At 43.5% G+C, this 12570-nt stretch overlaps 1 protein-coding gene across 2 annotated transcripts in view; it reads right to left on the bottom strand.

The window, feature by feature from the left end:
• SIPA1L1 (signal induced proliferation associated 1 like 1) overlaps positions 1 to 12570 on the bottom strand; it is a 520024-nt gene that overhangs the window by 445715 nt on the left and 61739 nt on the right. The window lies entirely within an intron of this gene.

The raw sequence follows: 12570 nt of genomic DNA, 5'->3' as shown, positions 1-12570 counted from the left end.
AATAAAGTGCGGGCCTTGTTCACCGAAACTTGGTCTCCCCATGTCATTCTTTCTTTCACCTTCTAGCTGAATTTTTCCTCTGAGGTGGGGAAGCTCGTCAAGCCTACTAATTTTGCCTGGGCTTCTAAGATCCAACGGGGGAGGCCTTAGTGTCTCCTCTCCTTTGGGAGAATGGGAGGACGCCTGTGGCCTTCGTAGGTGACGTAAATTCCCTGCTTTGGAAGTTTATTCAGCCTCTTTTCTCCACTGAATTTCCTCACTGAGCTATCCTCACCCTATTACTCTTTATATCTTTGATAAAATATTTAAATAAATAGGTCGCTGATGCCGTCCCCGCTTTGAATACCCTGGATCAGCCAGGGCTGGTCCCCGGCAGAAATATACCATGTTCATGGGTTGGAAGAATCAATATAATGAAAATGAGTATACTACCCAAAGCAATTTATAGATTCAATGCAATCCCTATCAAGCTACCAATGGTATTCTTCACAGAGCTAAAACAAATAATTTCACAATTAGTATGGAAATACAACCTTGAATAGCCAAAGCTATCTTAAGAAAGAAGAATGGAACTGGAGGAATCAACCTGCCTGACTTCAGGCTCTACTACAAAGCCACAGTCATCAAGACAGTATGGTACTGGCACAAAGACAGACATATAGATCAATGGAACAAAATAGAAAGCCCAGAGATAAAGCCACGCACATATGGACACCTTATCTTTGACAAAGGAGGCAAGAATATACAATGGATTAAAGACAATCTCTTTAACAAGTGGTGCTGGGAAATCTGGTCAACCACTTGTAAAAGAATGAAACTAGACCACTTTCTAACACCATACACAAAAATAAACTCAAAATGGATTAAAGATCTAAATGTAAGACCAGAAACTATAAAACTCCTAGAGGAGAACATAGGCAAAACACTCTCCGACATACATCACAGCAGGATCCTCTATGACCCACCTCCCAGAATATTGGAAATAAAAGCAAAAATAAACAAATGGGACCTAATTAAAATTAAAAGCTTCTGCACAACAAAGGAAACTATAAGCAAGGGGAAGACAGCCTTCAGAATGGGAGAAAATAATAGCAAATGAAGCAACAGACAAACAAGTAATCTCAAAAATATACAAGCAACTCCTACAGCTCAATTCCAGAAAAATAAATGACCCAATCAAAAAATGGGCCAAAGAAGTAAATAGACATTTCTCCAAAGAAGACATACAGATGGCTAACAAACACATGAAAAGATGCTCAACATCACTCATTATCAGAGAAATGCAAATCAAAACCACTATGAGGTACCATTTCACGCCAGTCAGAATGGCTGCGATCCAAAAGTCTACAAGCAATATATGCTGGAGAGGGTGTGGAGAAATGAGAACCCTCTTACACTGTTGGTGGAAATGCAATCTAGTACAGCCACTATGGAGAACAGTGTGGAGATTCCTTAAAAAACTGGAAATAGAACTGCCTTATGATCCAGCAATCCCACTGCTGGGCATACACAATGAGGAAACCAAAAAGGAAAGAGACACGTGTACCCCAATGTTCATCGCAGCACTGTTTATAATAGCCAGGACATGGAAATAACCTAGATGTCCATTGGCAGATGAATGGATAAGAAAGCTGTGGTACATATACACAATGGAGTATTACTCAGCCATTAAAAAGAATACATTTGAATCAGTTCTAATGAGGTGGATGAAACTGGAGCCTATTATACAGAGTGAAGTAAGTCAGAAAGAAAAACACCAATACAGTATACTAACGCATATATATGGAATTTAGAAAGATGGTAACAATAACCCTGTATCAGATCAGATCAGTTGCTCAGTCGTGTCCGACTCTTTGCGACCCCATGAATCGCAGCACGCCAGGCCTCCCTGTCCATCACCAACTCCTGGAGTTTACTCAGACTCATGTCCATCGAGTCAGTGATGTCATCCAGCCATCTCATCCTCTGTCGTCCCCTTCTCCTCCTGCCCCCAATCCCTCCCAGCATCAGAGTCTTTTCCAATGAGTCAACTCTTCACATGAGGTGGCCAAAGTACTGGAGTTTCAGCTTTAGCATCATTCCCTCCAAAGAAATCCCAGGGCTGATCTCCTTCAGAATGGACTGGTTGGATCTCCTTGCCGTCCAAGGGACTCTCAAGAGTCTTCTCCAACACCACAGTTCAAAAGCATCAATTCTTCAGCGCTCAGCTTCACAGTCCAACTCTCACATCCATACATGACCACAGAAAAACCATAGCCTTGACTAGATGGACCTTTGTTGGCAAAGTAATATCTCTGCTTTTGAATATGCTATCTAGGTTGGTCATAACTTTCCTTCCAAGGAGTAAGCGTCTTTTAATTTCATGGCTGCAGTCACCATCTGTAGTGATTTTGGAGCCCAGAAAAATAAAGTCTGACACTGTTTCCACTGTTTCCCCATCTATTTCCCATGAAGTGATGGGACCGGATGCCATGATCATAACCCTGTATACAAGACAGCAAAAGAGACACTGATGTATAGAATAGTCTTTTGGACTCTGTGGGAGAGGGAGAGGGTGGGATGATTTGGGAGAATGGCATTGAAATATGTATAATATCATATATGAAATGAGTCACCAGTCCAGGTTCGATGCACAATATTGGATGCTTGGGGCTGGTGCACTGGGATGACCCAGAGGGATGGTATGGGGAGGGAGGAGGGAGAAGGGTTCAGGATGGGGAACACATGTATACCTGTGGCAGATTCATTTTGATATATGGCAAAACCAATACAATATTGTAAAGTTAAATAAAATAAAATTAAGAAAAAAAAAAGAATCTGCCTGCCAATGCAGGGAACATGGATTTGACCCCTGGGCTGGGAAAATTCGTCATGCTGCAGGGCAGCTAAGCCTATGTGCCATAGCTACTGAAGCCTCTGTACTTTAGAGCCTATGTGCCACAACTACTGAGCCCAGCTGCTGCAACTGCTGAAGCCCATGTGCCTAGACCTTATGCTCTGCAACAAGAGAAGCCACCACCACGAGAAGCCTGTGAATTGGAACTAGAGAGTTGCCCCTGCTTGCCACAACTAGAGAAAGCCTAGTGTATGCTAGAAGACCCAGCACACACACACAAGACTCCAGGCATAAATCTAGGCATGAAAAAGTGCAGACTCATTGCAGGGAACATAATAACACAAAAGAGGCTGCAGCCTAGTAAGCTAGGGCCAGGGTATTGGGTTAATGCTGGTAAAAGTGGGGCTGTGCCTGTGGGGCTGCTTCTAGAGCGCTGAGGACTGGTCATAGACCTAAAGCTACATGAGCCATTGGAAGTTCTCTTCAATGGACCAGTACAATCAGATTCGCATTTTCAGAGGATGAGTTAGGCACTACGTGATGACTACACTTACTCAGGGGAGCAAGAGCAGATGAAGTGAGAACAATTAGAAGATCAGGTGTGCGAGGAAACCAGAATTGAAAGAGACATATGTACCCCAATGTTCATCGCAGCTCTGTTTACAATACCTAGGACATGGAAGCAACCTAGATGTCCATTGGCAGATGAATGGATAAGAAAGCTGTGGTACATATACACAATGGAGTATTACTCAGCCATTAAAAAGAATGCATTTGAATCAGTTCTAATGAGGTGGATGAAACTGGAGCCTATTATACAGAGTGAAGTAAGTCAGAAAGAAAAACACCAATACAGTATATTAATGCATATATATGGAATTTAGAAAGATGGCAACGATGACCCTATATGTGAGACAGCAAAAGAGACACAGATGTTAGGAACAGACTTTTGGATTCTGTGGGAGAAGGCAAGGGTGGGATGATTTGAGAGAATAGCATTGAAACATGTATATTATCATATTATCATATCATAGATCACCAGTCCAAATACGATGCATGAGACAGGGTGCTCAGGGGTGGTGCACTGGAATGACTCTGAGGGATGGGATGGGGAGGGAGGTGGGAGGGGGGGGGCTCAGGATGGAGAACACATGTACACCCATGGCTGATTCATGTCAATGTATGGCAAAAACCACTATAATATCGCAAAGTAATTAGCCTCCAATTAAAATAAATTAATTTACAAAAAAAAAAAAAAGATCAGGTGTGGGCCAGATATCATAAAAGCCTGGATTTGGCAGGAGTGGAGGGGATGGAAGTCAACAGGTGGGTTTGAAGGATATTTTGGAAGACAGCAGATCTGATCACTGTTTAGAAGTGGGCAGAGGGGGCCTTTGAGTAGTTCTCTCTGACTTTTGCCCTTGGGTACCTGGGTAGATGGGGGTGCCACTCCTGAGAGAGGGAACCAGAGCCCCACGTGGTTTGGAATTCAAGGGCCCCGGCCAATGCTTATTTTGCCCCTTGAGCAGAGCTGCTGCTGCCCTGTAGGTAGAGTGTGCTGGAGCCAGTTTATACCCTCAAGCCAGCTGCTCAGCATTTGGTTACTTAAAATCAGCTATGGGGGGTGAATTTACACAAGGAGGACAAACATTACCAATCACAGCTTGCCTTCCAAAGAGCTGGTTCACAGCACACTACTGTCTGCAAGGAAATTTTGGCTGGTGTTTCAGACCCTTCAGTGACTGCTTGTTGATACTTTACTGGTTTGGGAATATAGGTCATCATTCTCCAATTTTGTTACACAGAGTTGACCTTGCTACTTGGATTAAATGCATGGGCACCTTCCTATATATAGCTTATCTTCTCTAGGCTGTTGCCAGAGTTGAGATTGGAAGCAGCTATGGAACATTGACAAGAATCTGGATACCCTTGAGGCACGCCCAGGATACCAATCTTGGCTGCCTTTCTGTTTATGGCTTTCTGGACTTCCTGCCAAAACACCTTATCTCCCCTAGATCTTTTATCTAATGTCAAGATTCCATAATTAGCAGAATATTTGAGAAGGAAGCAGACACTGGAAAAGAAAACAGGCAGGATGCCAGGAGATTCATCTATCCAACCATCCATCCATCTGTCCATACATATATCTGACAAATATTTGCTAAGCATTCAGTATGTGGCATGTGCTTCCGAGTGCTGGGGATATCAAATCAAAGAAGTTCTTTGGGGTTCTCAACATCACTGGGGAGAGAGACTCATAAATAATTCTAATGTCAATTTTCATCAAGGTGTGTTGCACTATAAGCAACAGAAAACCTAATCAGATTGGCTTGAACAAGGAAGACATTTATTTTATCAATTATTAAATATTTCAGAAGTACGGCAGGTGAATTTCAGTTCCTCTTCTCTGTAATACTCTTGGATTTGCCATGCTTTATGTGTATTTGTGTCCAAACCAGGCTAGACACAATATGACTGCAGGAGTTCCAGTCATCACATCAGATATCACAACATCCAAAGGAAGAAGGAAACTGTTTCTTCCTGTATCTTTTTTTTTTTTTTTTTTTGAAGAAAAGAGAACACTTCTCCCAAATTCCCTAGCAGATGTGCCTTCATGTCTTAGTTCACTGAACTGGGGCATGTGCCCATTCCAAACTTCATCTCAGGCAAAGGGAATGATAAATTTCATAGGCACAGACTAGTCATGTTCTACCTTGAATGCTGAGAATGGTGTTACCGTCCCTGAGTCTCATGGAGGCAGAAGGAGATACCTGAATATTTCTGTTAGTAAAGGAGAATGGGATGAGAGCTCTGGGTGATTAGGAGGTGACACACAGCATCTATTACACAGATCTAAGGAGATGCCACACCAGAGGTGTGTGTGCACTGATTGGTGGGGTTCGTGGGGCAAGACAAAGTTTTTTTCTGGGTGAGGGAGGCAGTTGGGATTTCAAAAAGGAGGTGACTTGGGAGCTGGACTGGGGATAAAGAATACAAGGCTAAAAGCTCTGCCTACCAGATACAGGTTGAGAGGGTATTCTAAGCCCTTCTCAAAGGATTTGGCTAAATGCTACAGGAAGTGTAGAGTCATTACACATATTCTTAATACTTTTAAGTCCTATTTTTCTATTTTATTTTGTTTTTGTCTGTACTGCACAGTTTGTGGGATCTCAATTCCCCAACTGGGGATCAAACCTGGCCCCTTGGCAGTGGAAGTGTAGAACTCTCCAGTCACCAGGCCACCAGGGAATTCCCTAAATTCTATTTGTAAATGGAGAAATAGGAAAGGGGAAGAAGAAGAGTCACTTGCTGAATGTCTTCTATATGCTTGATGCTGATTATATAGATTCCTCCTTTAATCCTCAGCACAACTCTACTGGAAAGCTATCATTGTCCCATCTTACAATGACCAAATGGCTCACAGATCAGGACCACGGCCGACTAAGTAACAGAAGCCCTGACCGACTGATGTTTGCTTAGGTATATGACTGCAGGCGTGGCAGTTCCCAGGCCTTTGATGGGGGCAGGAGGGGCTGTGCAGCGCAAAGAACACGGGTGGCTGTTGCCATGGGAGGTGACGAACTTCTGGATTAGAACAGCAGGGATGGAGAACAGATATGATTAGGAGCTAAATGCATGGGAATTGGCGACCAAGTGTCTTTGTGGATGAAAAGATAGAATTTATTAGGACACAGTAGTTCAACTATAGTCTTCAGTTTGAAAATTCAAATTTGTTTTGACCCCACTGAGATATTAGGGAACATTTTGAGCATACTTGTCCCTTAAGAAACAGTAGGTGAAAGCAGAAAACTGCATCTAGTTTAGAAATAAATACATGATCCACATGTGTGCACACACACTAGCACCCTCAAATATCTACCAGCTGTGTCACCATATGGGTTATGAGCCACACTCATCCATATCTGAGTACAACCTTCTGTCCGATTTCCAGTAAGCATCCGTCCACCACTTCACAATAACCTGCAAACTGCAGCCTTCTAAAGCCCATGTCTACACGGAAACTTCAGGTCTTTGGAAAGTACCACATTTATTCTATTATTTATGTGTTTTGCAACCATTGAACATGTTTAAGACCATGCTATGATTTTTATTATGTTTCTATCTCTTTTTAAAATGTCACTAATTATTTAACTTATATGCAGAGTACATCATGAGAAACACTGGACTGGAAGAAGCACAAGCTGGAATCAAGATTGCAGGGAGAAATATCAATCACCTCAGATATGCAGATGATACCACCCTTATGGCAGAAAGTGAAGAGGAACTAAAAAGCCCCTTGATGAAAGTGAAAGAGGAGAGTGAAGAAGTTGGCTTAAAGCTCAACATTCAGAAAACGAAGATCATGGCATCCGGGCCCATCACTTCATTACAAATAGATGGGGAAACAGTGGAAACAGTGTCAGACTTTATTTTTCTGGGCTCCAAAATCACTGCAGATGGTGACTGCAGCCATGAAATTAAAAGACGCTTACTCCTTGGAAGGAAAGTTATGACCAACCTAGATAGCATATTGAAAAGCAGAGACCTTACATTGCCAACAAAGGTCCATCTAGTCAAGGCTATGGTTTTTCCTGTGGTCATGTATGGATGTGAGAGTTGGACTGTAAAGAAGGCTGAGCGCCGAAGAATTGATGCTTTTGAACTGTAGTGTTGGAGAAGACTCTTGAGAGTCCCTTGGACTGCAAGGAGATCCAACCAGTCCATTCTGAAGGAGATCAGCCCTGGGATTTCTTTGGAGGGAATGATGCTAAAGCTGAAACTCCAGTACTTTGGCCACCTCATGTGAAGAGTTGACTAATTGGAAAAGACCCTGATGCTGGGAGGGATTGGGGGCAGGAGAAGGGGACGACAGAGGATGACATGGCTGGATGGCATCACTGACTCGATGGACGTGAGTCCGAGTGAACTCCAGGAGTTGGTGACGGACAGGGAGGCCTGGCGTGCTGCAATTCATGGGGTCACAAAGAGTCAGACATGACTGAGCAACTGAACTGAACGGAACTGAATGAAGACTTTCAGAGAAAGCAACGGCACCCCACTCCAGTACTCTTGCCTGGAAAATCCCATGGATGGAGGAGCCTGGTAGGCTGCAGTCCATGGGGTTGGTAAGAGTTGGACACAACTGAGCGACCTCACTTTCACTTTTCACTTTCATGCACTGGAGAAGGAAATGGCAACCCATTCCAGTGTTCTTGCCTGGAGAATCCCAGGGACGGGGGAGCCTGGTGGGCTGCCATCTATGGGGTCGCAGAGTCAGACACGACTAAAGTGACTTAGCAGTAATGAAGACTTTGAATGTTGTGTTCATTTTCTCCATGGTTTTCATTGCCCAATTTTGTACAACAAAATTTTTAAGAATTATTTCAAAAGTTTAGGCTTATAATAGAAATGACCATATGTTTAAGGTTCTGCTTCAAATACTTGGATTTATGATGATGCACTTTACTGAAAGGGAGTTTGGTCAGGGGGATGGGGGCAATTGTGGCTTTGGCTTTGGACGTACTGAGCTTGAAGTTCCTGTATCGGAGGGCATCCAAAAGATGACTAAAAGTTCAGGGGAAAACAACTGGGTGTTATGTAAGTAATTAACAAATTACTATTACAAATAACAGGTAATTGAAGCCATGTAAGTGGGAGAGGCTTCCCAAAGAAAGGTGCAGAGAGTCTACGAGGACACCTGAAGGCACCAGCATCCAAAGGCAAGGCAGGGAGGGAGGGGCCAGGGGAGAGTCTGAGCTGCGATGGGGTCAGAGAGATGGGAGAGTGTGATGTCAGGAAGTCAGGAGAGACCAGAGTCCAAGATGGGAAGGGTGGGCCGACAATGTCTAAAGTTACCAAAGTTCAGATAGAAGGCATGATGGAAGGTGTCGGTTGGATCCAGGTATTCATAATTAGCTTTTTAAATCTACTTATTTATTTGGCTATGCTCAGTCTCGGTTGTGGCACGCGGTATCTTCAGTCTCCACTACAGTGTGAGGGATCTTCAGTTGTGGCATGTGGGATCTAGTTCCCTGGTGAAGGTCGCTCAGTCATGTCTAACTCTTTGTGACCCCATGGACTATATAGTCCATGGAATTCTCCAGGCCAGAATCCTAGAGTGGGTAGCCTTTCCCTTCTCCAGAGGATCTTCCCAACCCAGGGGTCAAAAACAGGTCTCCCACATTGCAGGTAGATTCTTTACCAGCTGAGCCACAGGGGAAGCCCCTGGTTGCCTGACCAGGGATTGAACCTGGGCCCCCTGCACTGGGAATAGAGTCTTAGCTACTGGACCACCAGGGAAGCACCAGTAATTCATTTTTAGCCATAGAGAGGGAAGGCTTTGGAAGTCCCTTCTCCCAAGATTTTTAGCGGTGAAGTGAAGCAAAAGAATGGGATTTTGTAAGGGAGCCAAAGCTGAAGGAAAATTTAAAAGATGTTTTTAGAGTGACGAGTAGAGATTAAGAGAGACAGGGGGACTTAAGAAAAGAACATGAAAGGAGACAAAAAGAGATGGAAATGGTTACACTTGGAAAGAAAAATGGTCCCTTCCTCCTCTGAGACAAGAGTGAATAAGGCAAAATGAATTTAGGTACGGTAGAGTTTATATTCCATAACCTGTGTTTTCCTTTGGAAGCAAAGGGAATGTGAAAATAGGATTGCAGCAGCTTAACCAAATAAGACAGAGAAGGCAATGGCACCCACTCCAGTACTCTTGCCGGGAAAATTCCATGGATGGAGGAGCCTGGTGGGCTGCAGTCCATGGCGTCGCAAAGAGTCGGACATGACTGAGCGACTTCACTTTCACTCTTCACTTTCATGCATTGGAGAAGGAAATGGCAACCCACTCTAGTGTTCTTGCCTGGAGAATTCCAGGGATGGCGGAGCCTGGTGGGCTGCTGTCTATGGGATCGCACAGAATCGGACATGACTAGAGCGACTTAGCAGCAGCAGCAGCAGCAGCAACCAAACAAGAGACAACAGGAGGAGCCAATCTGAGGCTGGTGAGGGTGTTCTCAATGTCACCAGTGTCTCAGTTCAGTCAGTTCAGTTCAGTTGCTCAGTCGTGTCCGACTCTTTGTGACCCCATGGACTGCAGCACGCCAGGCCTCCCTGTCCATCACCAACTCCTGGAGTTCACCCAAACTCATGTCCATTGAGTCGGTAATGCCATCCAGCCATCTCATCCTCTGTCGTCCCCTTCTCCTCCTGCCCTCAATCCCTCCCAGCATCAGGGTCTTTTCCAATGAGTCAGCTCTTCACATGAGGTGGCCAAAGTACTGGAGTTTCAGCTTCAGCATCAGTCCTTCCAATGAACACCCAGGACTGATCTCCTTTAGAACGGATTGGTTGGATCTCCTTGCAGTCCAAGGGACTCTCAAGAGTCTTCTCCAACACCACAGTTCAAAAGCATCAATTCTTCTGTGCTCAGCTTTTTTTTATAGTCCAACTCTCACATCCATACATGACCACTGGAAAAACCATAGCCTTGACTAGACGGACCTTAGTTGGCAAAGTAATATCTCTGCTTTTCAATATGCTATCTAGGTTGGTCATAACTTTCCTTCCAAGGAGTAAGCGTCTTTTAATTTCATGGCTGCAGTCACCATCTGCAGTGATTTTGGAGCCCAGAAAAATAAAGTCTGACACTGTTTCCACTGTTTCCCCATCTATTTGTAATGAAGTGATGGGACCAGATGCCATGATCTTAGTTTTCTGAATATTGAGCTTTAAGCCAACTTCTTCACTCTCCTCTTTCACTTTTATCAAGAGGCTTTTTAGTTTCTCTTCACTTTCTGCCTAGATTCCTTCTATATTCTGTCTCTACCATCGTAGGGACAAGATGTCAGTTGACACCACACAGCATGTCTTCATTTCCGGAGGAAACATGGAGAAAGGCAAAGAAATGGCATCCCAGCTATATATCCTGCTCTTTTTTAATCAGGAAAATGATAACTTTCCAGAAAGCTCTCTACTAGTAGTCGATTCCCGTTTGTATTTCACTGGCCAGAACTAGGTCTGGCTGCAAGAAACTCTGGTTAGTTAGTGCTTTTAATCTTAGGAAGGAAAAACGAGATATTAAGTAAACACCTAGCTATGCCCGCTGTACTGACAGTAAGAAAGAATGAATGCTCTGGCAATGTAAAGGACAATGTGGGTGTTGAGAACGAAGACTGGTAACGGCACTAATTTGTACTGGACTTCCATTATCAGCTATTGGATAACTGGGAGCAGTTGTCTTATCTCAGTGAGCCCCACAATTTGCTTACCCATAAGAGGAGATGCTTAAGCCATATTATTTTTAAGATTTTAAAAGTTCTACAATCTATGATTCTAAGAGCTTATAAAAAATTCCATTTCTAAAATAGCAGGAGACTGTGATTCACTTTCCTGGAAGCCCGAGAAACTTGTTGATTCTTTAATAAATCTAAGCATTCTTTCTGTTCAGGACGACACAGTGTAGGCGTGTGTCCTAAGAAAAATGTTTCCTATAAGTACATTTAATAAAGCATATTAGTACACCAAATTGAAGTTTTCAGTTAAATATGCACTTATGAAGAGTTCTCTAATGCAGACACCAGAAATGCAATTGCAGAGTTGAAGCCCATGAGATTTAAAAACTGAAACAGAAATGGTCCTCCAGAATGGCTGTACCAATTTACATTCCTACTAGCAATGTTCTTGGAGAAGGAAATGGCAACCCACTCCAGTGTTATTGCCTGGAGAATCCCAGGGACAGAGGAGCCTGATGGGCTGCCGTCTATGGGGTCGCACAGAGTTGGACACGACTGAAGCGACTTAGCAGCAGCAGCAATGTTCTAGAGTGCCAATTTGCCTAGCAGAAAATATAAACATGAAGAAAAAAATAGCATCATGAGGTCTTTTATTCTTTGTCAGACACCATCATATGCCCTTAAACTCATTTTATCTGTGATTTTCCTGGCTACCCTATGAGGCAGGTAGCATTATTATACCCATCCTAGAAATAAAGAACTGAAGCTCAGAAAGATCAAACAGCTTGCCCCAGGCCAGTCACTTTATCACTCACAAAACAGCCTGGAACACACGTTTGTCTGACACCAAGTCCATTGTCTTAAACCCCGTACCCCACTGCCTTACAATTTCTTCCTATTGGGTCTTTAGTCTAACATGGGAAAACGTGGAAAGACTTGTTTATTGTGCCTCAAGATTCTGTCCAGAATCTGTAACATTGCAAAGGCTAGAATTTGGTAGAAGCAGTATCTTCCAGGATAAGGTGAGATACCACAAAGCCACAGAGCAGTATTATGCACTAAGAAAACCTTTAAGAATCATACATAAAGAGGCTTCTCTTTCATGGTTTTCAACAGTTTAAATAACATAGGAATAAAGGAAATTTATTTTCACCTTTTCTTCCTGTTATTCAGTGGGAACTAACTGTGACTTCTGGTTATATTTTTAAAGAAAATCTCAGACTTTTCCTTTGTCATAGACCTGAGGTGAGGTTCCCTCAGGGCCATCTCTGCCTATTTAAATAGGTCCTCTTTGGATAGGTGTTCACTCACAGAGGCAGACACTGAGCTCGTTTTGTTGTAGCGTCACCACCGCAGGAGGAAAAAGAAGCCCCTGAATGGGACGGAATGGGGTGGTTTTGTTGCAACAGGTCAATAAACTGTAGTAGCCGTAGTCAGTGATCAGTTCTTGGAATCCTGCTAAGACAGAAGTGGCCGGCACAAGCAAATCTTCAGGTTCACCTG

This window comes from Bos javanicus, chromosome 10, assembly GCF_032452875.1.
Source record: "Bos javanicus breed banteng chromosome 10, ARS-OSU_banteng_1.0, whole genome shotgun sequence".
Classification (NCBI taxonomy): Eukaryota; Metazoa; Chordata; class Mammalia; order Artiodactyla; family Bovidae; genus Bos; species Bos javanicus.
Note: the sequence above shows the minus strand (reverse complement) of the source record. Positions and strands in the feature narration are given on the sequence as shown.